At 36.8% G+C, this 12958-nt stretch overlaps 1 pseudogene; it reads left to right on the top strand.

The window, feature by feature from the left end:
- Positions 1-3552: 3552 nt before the first annotated feature.
- Positions 3553-6629, top strand: LOC115007818 (odorant receptor 131-2-like; annotated as a pseudogene).
- Positions 6630-12958: the final 6329 nt, after the last annotated feature.

Here is a 12958-nt window from a genome sequence, read left to right as displayed (position 1 = left end):
GGCCATGAAACTGCCGTGAGTTCTCAGAAAACACGTTTACATCATGAAACCAGTCAACACTTCTCTCTACAGCAGAACGCTTCAGATTATTGTGCTTTACTTTGTGTTCATCTTGTAAGAGTGTTGCAAATATTAAAATGAGATTTTCTCAGTTTTTTTCTCTAAAACAGTCTCTGGGATTATTCAAACAATCAAAATATGTTAAAAAGATACGAGATATATTTTGTATAAAATATTTTATGTTTGTAAAACCATCATGACAACAACATCTGTAAAATAAGCAGAGGATGAATTTTATGGCAATGTATTACTTAATCAAAATGTTCATATTATTACAATAAAACTGTGAACAAAAAAAGACTGATGAACCAAGTATCTCACTCTCTTCTACTTTAATATAAATGTTCCCTTATTTTATATATATATTATATATAATTATATATAAATAAGTTATAATTTTTAATCTATTGGATGGATAGCCATGAAATTTTAACAAGGTAAACTTGAATTAGGATGCACGAAGAGAGTGTTTCAGGACAGAAGGTGTTGTTTCGTGAGCAGATTGTGCAGCTCATTGAGGCAAACTTGTAGTTTTGGGATGTGAATAAAATTGGCTCGATTGATGTAACATGTGGATGATGAATGAAGGAATTAAATTATTATTTTTGTTCCGAGAGTTGAATTTCAACAGTAACACGTGATAAACACCTGTTAAGGCCCTGTCACCCATATCCGTATGGCAGAAACGTATGCCGGCGCATACGAAATATCGGCAATAGGTTGATATAAATGAAGGGTAAGTTGTGATCGTTAGAAGGACGCAGACAACACGCCAAATACGGCTGACACACGGCCCTGTCACACAGCTCCGTATGGCAGAAACATGCCGGTGTATATGAAAAGTAGCTCAAAATTTGTCAGAGTCCAAATACGTCCAACTTTTCCACAGCGGTGTTGTAGCTGACGCATACATAATGAATACATAACACATTATTATACGTATGTCAAACATTGATAGCATATCATTTACCTATTTAAAACGTATCAGAGCGTTTGGCCGACGGAGCTGGAAAAGTGCCATCTGGTTCACGTCATGCTGATGCTGGAGAACGGCTAACATGCTGAACGCTAGCTGTACTGTAGAAACACGTTTAATAAGTTACTCCGTCGTCAGGCATCATCTTAACATCGGGTAGGAATAGATTATCCACTCGTTATCAATCAATTGGCTGTAGGATTCACCGTAGCCTATATCTAACGTACCTCTAACATAGTCACGTAGGTATTCACGTAGGTATTTACGTAGGTAAGTATTCACGTACTGTATTTACGTAGGTAAGTATTCACGTACTGTATTTACGTAGGTAAGTATTCACGTACGTATTAACATATGTATTTACGTAGGTAAGTATTCACGTACGTATTAACATATGTATTTACGTAGGTAAGTATTCACGTACTGTATTTACGTAGGTAAGTATTCACGTACTGTATTTACGTAGGTAAGTATTCACGTACTATATTTACGTAGGTAAGTATTCACGTACTGTATTCACGTAGGTAAGTATTCACGTACTATATTTACGTAGGTAAGTATTCACGTACGTATTCCGTATTCACGTATGTCTAACGTAACGTAACGTCTGCATATCTTATGAAGCACACGTCGGGTACGTCCGGTAATTTTGAACACGCTCAAAACATCAGCGTTCAACAACGCACCCCAGCGTAACACCGCCTGCTCTTAACGAACACTACTTATACCTTATATCAACGTACACCAGCGTATTGCCGATATTTTGTATACGCCATATTGTTGTATACGTTATGCATTCGTTGGGTATTCGTCTGATACATTTTGTATTAGTAAGTGATACGATATCAATGGGTTAGACATGCGTATCTGTATATGTTCACTTTTCCGATCCAATGAAAAGTTGGACGTATTTGGACTTTGACAAATGTTCATATGTGCCAGCATACGTTTCTGTCATACGGAGATGTGTGACAGGGCCGATAAAACTGACAAGTTATATAAATGTATGTCATTTAAAAAGAGCCATGTTATTGGAGGCTTCCATAATATTATGAGCTATGGTTCTCCATCGTTCCTTGAGCTTGTACGGCAATTTGGAAACGACCATTCTCATAATGGACGGCATATCCAATTCCAGCATGTAATGAAGCTCTTCCATCACATTTCCACAGCCACGCAGAAATAAAGCATAGACTTGTAGGCTTTAATATCTTCAGCCTTTGTAATTATTGATCATGCTAATGCCTTACCTATATATGCAGTGGCGATCTTGTACTCATTTCCAAAATGTTATTTTAAAAGACCCTTTGCCACGATGTAACCACGTTCCGGAGCCATGTGCTGGCAGCTACGAACCAATTCCAGTGAATGTTTGATTTGCTGCTCCTGTTCCTCCAGTGAATGCCACTCATTTAAAGCTGACATACGAGCAACAAGTGCAGCCTTTTCTGCTGCTGCTTTCATTTGTGCAGAGGAAGTTGTACTTGATTTTATTACTGATGTAACTTCTGTTTAAATGTTTAAACACATTGGAAACACTGTCATCGGGATTGATATCATCAGGATTATACACAGTACCTTCATTTTGAGACATCCACACTTTAGTATTGGCAATAAATTCATCATTGAACATCATTTTAGCCTTGAACCATGTTTCATGTCTTTCTTTTTCCTCCTGTGGCAATAAATCCATTATAGTGTCATGCATACACCTTATTTCATCACACAATTCAATGTAACAATCAGCCACTGGGGTTCCGCTTTGTTGCTCTAGTTGACGCTCTTGTTGTCGTGTCTGCTGAAATAAAGATTCTGATTCCAAACATTTGCAATTGAACATTCAGTTCCGTTTATTTCCTTTTCCATCAGCAAACATACCATGACATTTAGACACACAATGGGTTAGCCTGCGGGAGCAAACGCTACCTTCGCCAACTTGTATGTGTGTGCGTGTGTGTATGTGGTCAACAAACATTGGTTCCTACTTATAGCAGGAGTGCTAATTGGCTCCTACAGTTTATATGTTGGTTTTATTGCACTTTATATATCTGCACTCTTTCTTACTTTGTACCACAACAGTTGTACTCGGGATAAATAAAAAACTTCCACCCTATCATCTTCTTTCCTTCTCTTCCACGACAAACACAGAATCAATTAAATCTGGTTCCAAAGTGTTTAAAGACGGAGCTGCTGTAAGTCTGTGTCGGACCTGCAGTCTGGTAGGTGAGCAGAGATAATGGGGGAGAAGACGTTTGTGCTTTCAAATCTTAGTAACTTTATGCAAGTGTGTATAAGTTCTGTAAATACAAAAAGATATATATATTTTACTTGCTTATGAGTTGCTGCCAAATATGTGTTCAAAGCTGTGTGTGCATCATCACGGTGCTGTTTAAATGTGTTGAATTTACCAATATTGTGACTTGTGATTGTAAACACATTTATTAAATAATCATATTATACAGTTTCAGGGTTTACATTTGTACTTTCTGCTTTGTTTACTCTCTCAGGTGTGAAGCATGAGTTCATCACTGGGTCCTGAAGGCAACATGACTGTTCAGGTTTGGTGAACAAATTGTCTCATAACTAATTATTCTGCTCATCTTGAATGTTTTGTTAACTTTGCAGTGAAAATCCAAAGTTTCTGTGTCAATATTTCAGTGTAAAAATCATCTTTGCAATTATAAAAAAGTCGACTTCTGCACGTTTTCTAATCAAGTTAAATTAGACAAAATGATTTTCTTAATCACGTCGACATTTACATTTTAAAAAGTGCTTTGAAGATAATCATTAATATCTGTTTAGTTTACAGCTCTAACATTGAATGAATGTCTGATGACCTCACAATATTATACTATAATAATATTATTATATAATATAAATTACAGCCTTGTCTGGTTCCTCTTTAATATTAAAGCCTCAGAGAGACGAGTTTACTGTCAGGGACAGTTTCCATCTCTGACTCTGTGACGCGAGCTGACGGACGATCTCGGATATTATCTCAGATATTATCTCAGATATTATCTCAGATATTATCTTATTATCTCAGATATTATCTCAGATATTATCTCAGATATTATCTCAGATATTATCTCAGATATTATCTCAGATATTATCTTATTATCTCAGATATTATCTCAGATATTATCTCAGATATTATCTCAGATATTATCTCAGATATTATCTCAGATATTATCTTATTATCTCAGATATTATCTCAGATATTATCTCAGATATTATCTCAGATATTATCTCAGATATTATCTTATTATCTCAGATATTATCTCAGATATTATCTCAGATATTATCTCAGATATTATCTCAGATTGTAATAAAAAACACACAATGAATAGATTTTGGTGAATTTCCATTCAAAATATTAATTCCTTAACAACAATTTAAAGTGATTATTTGTGTTTTCGAGCCGCTTTATGAGTTTTAAACTTGTTTTGATGAATTCTGTGAAGTTATTTTTAAATGTTTATGTAATCTCGGCCTAAAATAGATCCAGTTTAGTTTTTGATTTTTAAATGAAGCTTCTTCTTTCTGACGGGACAGTTCTCCTCCTAGGACAGAGACTCCTTCAAAGCAGCGTTTGTGAAGAACCTGATCGTGGTTCTGGTCTGGCTCGTCCTCAGTTACATCAACGTCAGCTTGGTGGCAACCTTCTTCAGACACCAGGTACACACACACACACACACACACACACACACACACACACACACGTTCCAGCTTCTTAAATGTGAGGATTTGCTGTTTTATATTATTGTAAATTAAATAGAAAAATGTGGGAAATGTGATTTTCTGACACTTAACAGACAAAAATCTATTAATAAAATGAGCTGCAGCTCTTTAACACACGTGCAGCCAGCGGCTCAGTGGAGTTCAGAAATACTTTAAAACGTTCCTTTAGATTCATAGAATATTGTAAAGTTCATTAAGACATTTATTAATGTTAATCTTCTTTATTATTAACTTCCCAGTAGATTTGATGCTCGTGCTGCAGAAAGAAGCTTCAGAGCTTCAAGATAATGGCGATGTTTTCTCTCCATCATCTCTCAGTCTTACTGCACTTAATCCAATTAATCCTCTGATTTACTCAAACAACAGAACATTAATCTGCCACTTATTGGATAATAATAATCTGTTGTTTTACATCATAGTGAGCCGAATATCTCGACTGTTATTCAGACAAAACTATTAGACTGGAAGATATGGGAGATGGAGAGATGGGTGTTAAGTGTAATGTGTTTGACCCGGTATTTAGTCAGATAAAGATCAGCTGCAATAATATTAATATTAAACTATTTATAGAGTTAGACTCCAGCGGCGCTGCGTAGGATTGATTCAGACACTTCTGCGTTTAAAGTCCAGAAGTCAACATTCACAACATGTTTTTATCAAACCAAATATTTTTGCTTTAATCTATTTGTTGGTGTTTCGCCTCAAAAACAATATTTTCACTGCGGTCAAAAAACAGTTTTCTCTCCTGCTCGCTGCACACAAAGAGTTATATTCATTACATAAAGGAGATTTAATAACAATAAAGCTAATTTAATCCAGGAATGACTTTATTCAAATTGAGGATTTTGTTTGAGGGTTTATTCATTTTGAAAGGGCAGCGACGTCTTAAATATTCAAAGCTTCATTCGACCTCAAAAGAAGCTTTGAATAAACACATCACGTTCATCAAATATTATCAATAAGCAACAATTAATCATTTACTCTTCTTTCCTTTTTCTGTTGATAATCTGTTTCATCGTCCATCGTCTTCGTCCAGACTTTTTATGCAGACCCTCGCTACATCCTCTTCATCCACATGGTGATCAATGACGGCATCCAGCTGACCGTCACAATCACACTTTTCCTCATCAGCTACATCTTCTACAGGATCAACATCTCCTTCTGCTGCTTCTTCATACTGCTAGCGGTCTTCACCACCAGAAGCACGCCGATCAACTTGGCCAGCATGGCCATAGAGCGCTACATCGCCATCTGCAAGCCTCTACGTCACGCCCAGATCTGCACGGTGAGGAGGATTTACTTCGTCCTCGGGCTGATCTGGTTTTTAAGCGTGGCTCCAGATATTACAGATCTGTTTGTGATGCTGGCGACTGAGTCCCTGAGCTTCTTTCACCAGTCGGTGTTCTGCATGCGGCAGAATGTGTTCAAAGACCCGATCCTGGCTCACAAAAGACAAGCCTTTGATATCATCTACTTCTCCTGCGTGTTCCTGACTCTGGTCTTCACCTACTTGAGGATCCTGTTTGCAGCCCGGGCCCTCTCCACAGACAAGACGTCAGCCCAGAGAGCCAGGAACACCATCCTGCTGCACGGGGCCCAGCTGGCCATGTGCATGCTCTCCTACATCTCCCCGAGCGTGGAGATCATTCTGCGCCTCATCTTCTCCGGACGAGTACTAGAAATCAGATTTGCAAACTACTTGATCGTCTACATCCTGCCGAGGTTCCTGAGCCCGATAATCTACGGAGTCAGAGACAGAAAGTTCAGGAAGTACCTCAAAATGCACCTCCGGAGCCACAGGAGGAGGGTCAAACTGCACAGCGTGGCCCCCGGGACCAAAGACGACAAGTGACGCTTTGATTTTTCAATTTGTTAATGTAATTGTAAAGAAAATATTATTAAATATTTCACAATGAAGGGTATGAAAATGACTTAAATATTTTTTTATATGATTTATGTGCATTTGTAACAATAAAGAATATAAAAAACTCTGATTCTGTGAATTACAGTACACCACACGTTTCCTCTGAGCTGTAGAGCGATTTATCGAGTTGAGTGTTGGAGATATGGGCTGTAGAGATGTCTGTCTTCTCTCCAGTATAATGGAACTAGCTGCTGCTTCACTTGTGGAGCTCAAAGCGCCAAAAAATACATTTCAAAAACTCAACAGCGACGTCTCTTTCTACAAATCATGACCTGGTTACTGAAGATGATCCACAGAACTGGTTGTGAGCAGTTTCATGAAGGGACTATTTTCTTTGTACCGTATCACAGCGCAGATGGAAGCGTGCATCGCCTCTTGACAGTGCGAGACGTAAACATTAACGGCGTCCAACTCAGCTGAGCTGTAACCAGGATTCAAAGATAATTTATTGTCATTCTGCAACACGAGCCCCAATGTATGTAATAGTTACACCGTTTATAGATGACTTTGAACTGCACTTCAATTTCTTGTTACTTATCAACCGACCGACTAAAAGTGAAGCCGATGCTGAAGAGCCTTAAACCTGCGTTCTCTCTGATGACCAGCAGGGGGGCGGAAAGAAGTCAGATCGTATAGAAGTCTATGAGAAAATGTTTCTTCTTCTCTCTTGATTTATTACCTCAGTAACATTTTCCTGATGAGTTTATGTCTCAATCTGTAGTTTCAAGTCTCCAACACATGATGTTCATTTAGTAACTTCTGGAAACATTTAGAGTAAAATAGATATATAGCAGCGTCTGCTTTAGGGCGGGGCTACCTGTGATTGACAGGTCGCTCCCACCTGGTGGCACAAACCATTTTCGAACAGTTCCACAACATATCTATCGCTAAAAGTTAACAAATAAAAAGGATTTAATATCTTATCATCAAAATCTCTTTGTATGTCATTTACAAGAATCATAAGGGAAAGTGCTGCAGACAGAGGGACTCTGAGATCCTCTGCTTTACCATAAAGAATTTAAAATATAATGCCAACATACAAGAGACAATTCATCTTCCACAGACTGACTTTTCTTCTGAACTATCAACCGACAGACAACATGTCAACCTGCGGGTCTGAACAGTGAAGCACCTTAAACCTGCGTTCTTTCAAATGCTCAGCTCTGCTGAAGTAAGTTGGTATAAAATGTATAAATATACATTAATACTGTAAACAGTTGAGTTATATTTATAATACTTCACATTAATGTGCAACACCGCTGTGTTAATGAGCCTTGTGTTTACATTTTGTTATACTTAGTTTATAATAAAAGTTTTCTTTGTCAAAATAAGAGAAGCTGCAACCAAATGTGATATTTACATTATTTTAATGTCACTTTAATTCATGAGTCATGAACTGACAGAGTGAATGTGAAACCTGTGGTTATACGTGTGTACAGGTGAGTCTATGTTTAATATTATAAATAATATTATTAGTCAATATAGCTGGTTTTTAATTAAATTTCTGTAATATTTATTTCATGCATTTGATGTTTCCCATCTATATTCTTTAAGCTGTGTGTGTTAGTGTGGAACATTATCTGCAAGTTATTGTTTTCAATGATGATGTTACAATCTGATGTTTGCAAACAAAGAATGCATCCCTAATGATTAAAACAGTGTTTGCCTGTAAAACATCACCTTTCCTCTGCACGCTCCTTCAGACGGATGTTGGTGATGGAGCTGCTACTGAGTAACGGCAGCGCTGTGCAGACAGGGGGCGCTGTGGCCGAGTCTAAAGACAGCTTCTCTAACTCACCAAGAACATCGTGGCCATGCTGGTGTGGCTGGCCCTCAGTGTCATCAACGGCAGCATGGTGCATACCTTCCTCCGACACAGGTAGATGCAGTGCAGACACACACACACGCACGCACGCACGCACACACACACACACACGATGAGCTGCGTTGATGTGCAACATGATGCCAATGATGGATAGAAGAAGAAGCTTCTTTTGCTGATGGTTATTTGTTTATTTGTTTGCATAATAACCTTATTTTTCATGTATTTTCAATAATGACATGAAAGGGAGCTTTATTCATTTATTTTTCATGACAACTGTCTTTGTAAACTCTAACTTGACCACATGAGAAACCCGAGCTGTGTTGGAGGCCGAATCAACAATAAATTTAACTTAATTCTGCTCAATATTCCTGTTACATTAATGTGTGTGTTACATGTTCCTGTTACATTAATGTGTGTGTTACATGTTCCTGTTACATTAATGTGTGTGTTACATGTTCCTGTTACATTAATGTGTGTGTTACATGTTCCTGTTACATTAATGTGTGTGTTACATGTTCCTGTTTCATTAATGTGTGTGTTACATGTTTCCTGTTACATTAATGTGTGTGTTACATGTTCCTGTTACATTAATGTGTGTGTTACATGTTCCTGTTACATTAATGTGTGTGTTACATGTTCATGCTACATTAATGTGTGTGTTACATGTTCCTGTTACATTAATGTGTGTGTTACATGTTCCTGTTACATTAATGTGTGCGTTACATGTTCCTGTTACATTAATGTGTGCGTTACATGTTCCTGTTACATTAATGTGTGTGTTACATGTTCCTGTTACATTAATGTGTGTGTTACATTTTTTCATTAATGGCCTGTTACATTAATGTGTGCGTTACATGTTCCTGTTACATTAATGTGTGCGTTACATGTTCCTGTTACATTAATGTGTGTGTTACATGTTCCTGTTACATTAATGTGTGTGTTACATGTTCCTGTTTCATTAATGTGTGTGTTACATGTTCCTGTTACATTAATGTGTGTGTTACATGTTCCTGTTACATTAATGTGTGTGTTACATGTTCCTGCTACATTAATGTGTGTGTTACATGTTCCTGTTACATTAATGTGTGTTACATGTTCCTGTTACATTAATGTGTTTGTTACATGTTCCTGTTACATTAATGTGTGTGTTACATGTTCCTGTTACATTAATGTGTGTGTTACATGTTCCTGCTACATTAATGTGTGTGTTACATGTTCCTGTTACATTAATGTGTGTTACATGTTCCTGTTACATTAATGTGTTTGGTACATGTTCCTGTTACATTAATGTGTGTGTTACATGTTCCTGTTACATTAATGTGTGTGTTACATGTTCCTGTTACATTAATGTGTGTTACATGTTCCTGTTACATTAATGTGTGTTACATGTTCCTGTTACATTAATGTGTGTTACATGTTCCTGTTACATTAATGTGTTTGGTACATGTTCCTGTTACATTAATGTGTGTTACATGTTCCTGTTACATTAATGTGTTTGGTACATGTTCCTGTTACATTAATGTGTGTTACATGTTCCTGTTACATTAATGTGTTTGGTACATGTTCCTGTTACATTAATGTGTGTGTTACATGTTCCTGTTACATTAATGTGTGTTACATGTTCCTGTTACATTAATGTGTGTGTTACATGTTTCTGTTACATTAATGTGTGTGTTACATGTTCCTGTTACATTAATGTGTGTGTTACATGTTCCTGTTGCATTAATGTGTGTGTTACATGTTCCTGTTACATTAATGTGTGTGTTACATGTTCCTGTTGCATTAATGTGTGTGTTACATGTTCATGCTACATTAATGTGTGTGTTACATGTTCCTGTTACATTAATGTGTGTGTTACATGTTCCTGTTACATTAATGTGTGTTACATGTTCCTGTTACATTAATGTGTTTGGTACATGTTCCTGTTACATTAATGTGTGTGTTACATGTTCCTGTTACATTAATGTGTGTGTTACATGTTCCTGTTACATTAATGTGTGTGTTACATGTTCCTGTTGCATTAATGTGTGTGTTACATGTTCCTGTTACATTAATGTGTGTGTTACATGTTCCTGTTGCATTAATGTGTGTGTTACATGTTCATGCTACATTAATGTGTGTGTTACATGTTCCTGTTACATTAATGTGTGTGTTACATGTTTCTGTTACATTAATGTGTGTGTTACATGTTCCTGTTACATTAATGTGTGTGTTACATGTTCCTGTTACATTAATGTGTGTGTTACATGTTCCTGTTACATTAATGTGGTGTTACATGTTCCTGTTACATTAATGTGTGTGTTACATGTTCCTGTTACATTAATGTGTGTGTTACATGTTCCTGTTACATTAATGTGTGTGTTACATGTTCCTGCTTACATTAATGTGTGTGTTACATGTTCCTGTTGCATTAATGTGTGTTACATGTTCCTGTTACATTAATGTGTGTTACATGTTCCTGTTACATTAATGTGTGTGTTACATGTTCCTGTTACATTAATGTGTGTGTTACATGTTCCTGTTACATTAATGTGTGTGTTACATGTTCCTGTTACATTAATGTGTGTGTTACATGTTCCTGTTACATTAATGTGTGTGTTACATGTTCCTGTTGCATTAATGTGTGTGTTACATGTTCATGCTACATTAATGTGTGTGTTACATGTTCATGCTACATTAATGTGTGTGTTACATGTTCCTGTTACATTACATGTTCCTGTTACATTAATGTGTGTGTTACATGTTCCTGTTACATTAATGTGTGTGTTACATGTTCCTGTTTCATTAATGTGTGTGTTAAATGTTCCTGTTACATTAATGTGTGTGTTACATGTTCCTGTTACATTAATGTGTGTGTTACATGTTCCTGTTACATTAATGTGTGTGTTACATGTTCCTGTTACATTAATGTGTGTGTTACATGTTCCTGTTACATTAATGTGTGTGTTACATGTTTCTGTTACATTAATGTGTGTGTTACATGTTCCTGTTACATTAATGTGTGTGTTACATGTTCCTGTTGCATTAATGTGTGTGTTACATGTTCATGCTACATTAATGTGTGTGTTACATGTTCCTGTTACATTAATGTGTGTGTTACATGTTCCTGTTTCATTAATGTGTGTGTTAAATGTTCCTGTTACATTAATGTGTGTGTTACATGTTCCTGTTACATTAATGTGTGTGTTACATGTTCCTGTTACATTAATGTGTGTGTTACATGTTCCTGTTACATTAATGTGTGTGTTACATATTCCTGTTTCATTAATGTGTGTGTTACATGTTCCTGTTACATTAATGTGTGTGTTACATGTTTCTGTTACATTAATGTGTGTGTTACATGTTCCTGTTACATTAATGTGTGTGTTACATGTTCCTGCTGCATTAATGTGTGTGTTACATGTTCCTGTTGCATTAATGTGTGTGTTACATGTTCCTGTTACATTAATGTGTGTGTTACAGGTTCCTGCTGCATTAATGTGTGTGTTACATGTTCCCGTTGCATTAATGTGTGTGTTACATGTTCCTGTTACATTAATGTGTGTGTTACATGTTCCTGTTGCATTAATGTGTGTGTTACATGTTCCCGTTACATTAATGTGTGTGTTACAGGTTCCTGCTGCAGACGTTTTCCCTCCTTTATATCATGTTGGTAGTTTAATGTACACAATGCATCATATTCTATAAAATCATGATATGTTTGTATCTGTGTCTCGGTCCTGTTTGAACCACGTGTCTCTTTTCAGCTTTGTGACTTTTAATATTAGTTAATTTAGCTTTAAAAGTAGAATCATTTTCTCAACACATAAAGGAAAACGTCACCCTTAATAACAAACACATTGTTTTGGAGATGGTTTTCACTGGAAGGACAAGTTTATGAAAACCATACCTGTCAACACTTCCGTTTTTCCAGGATTATCCTGTATTTTTCCTTCTATCCCGTTTTCCTCCCGTTTAAATATGTTCCCGTAATTATCCCGTATTTTTAACCTTTAAAAAAAAAAAAGGCCTAATTAAAAAAAGTGTAAAGTGTCCTCCGGTACAGCAGGTGGCAGTATTATGTTTAACATGAGCTGAAAAACATTATCCGCCAGTAAACACACAGAAGAAGAAAACATATGGATGAGAGTCACAGTGAACGGGAGAGAGATGGAGATGCAGCTGTACCTGCCAAACAAGTTAAAACTTAATGCAAGTACTTGAACAAATGAGAGGAGACCTTCTCTTATTTATTAAAAGCAGAGTCGGGAAAACTCGTGCTTTTCGTAAAGTGTGCCATTCAGATGTTAGCATCGCACACGGCGGAATAAGCGTCCAAGCACAAGCACGAGGCACAAACACATTCACTGTCAATGACTTCATGTGTGATAAGAACTGTTTCGGAGGCAGACCAAGTGATCAGAGCTGAGGGAAAGATGTCGATGCTTTGCGT

Source organism: Cottoperca gobio, chromosome 5 (assembly GCF_900634415.1).
Source record: "Cottoperca gobio chromosome 5, fCotGob3.1, whole genome shotgun sequence".
NCBI lineage: Eukaryota > Metazoa > Chordata > Actinopteri > Perciformes > Bovichtidae > Cottoperca > Cottoperca gobio.
The sequence above is the reverse complement of the archived record's forward strand: the minus strand, read 5'-3'. Positions and strand labels throughout refer to the sequence as shown.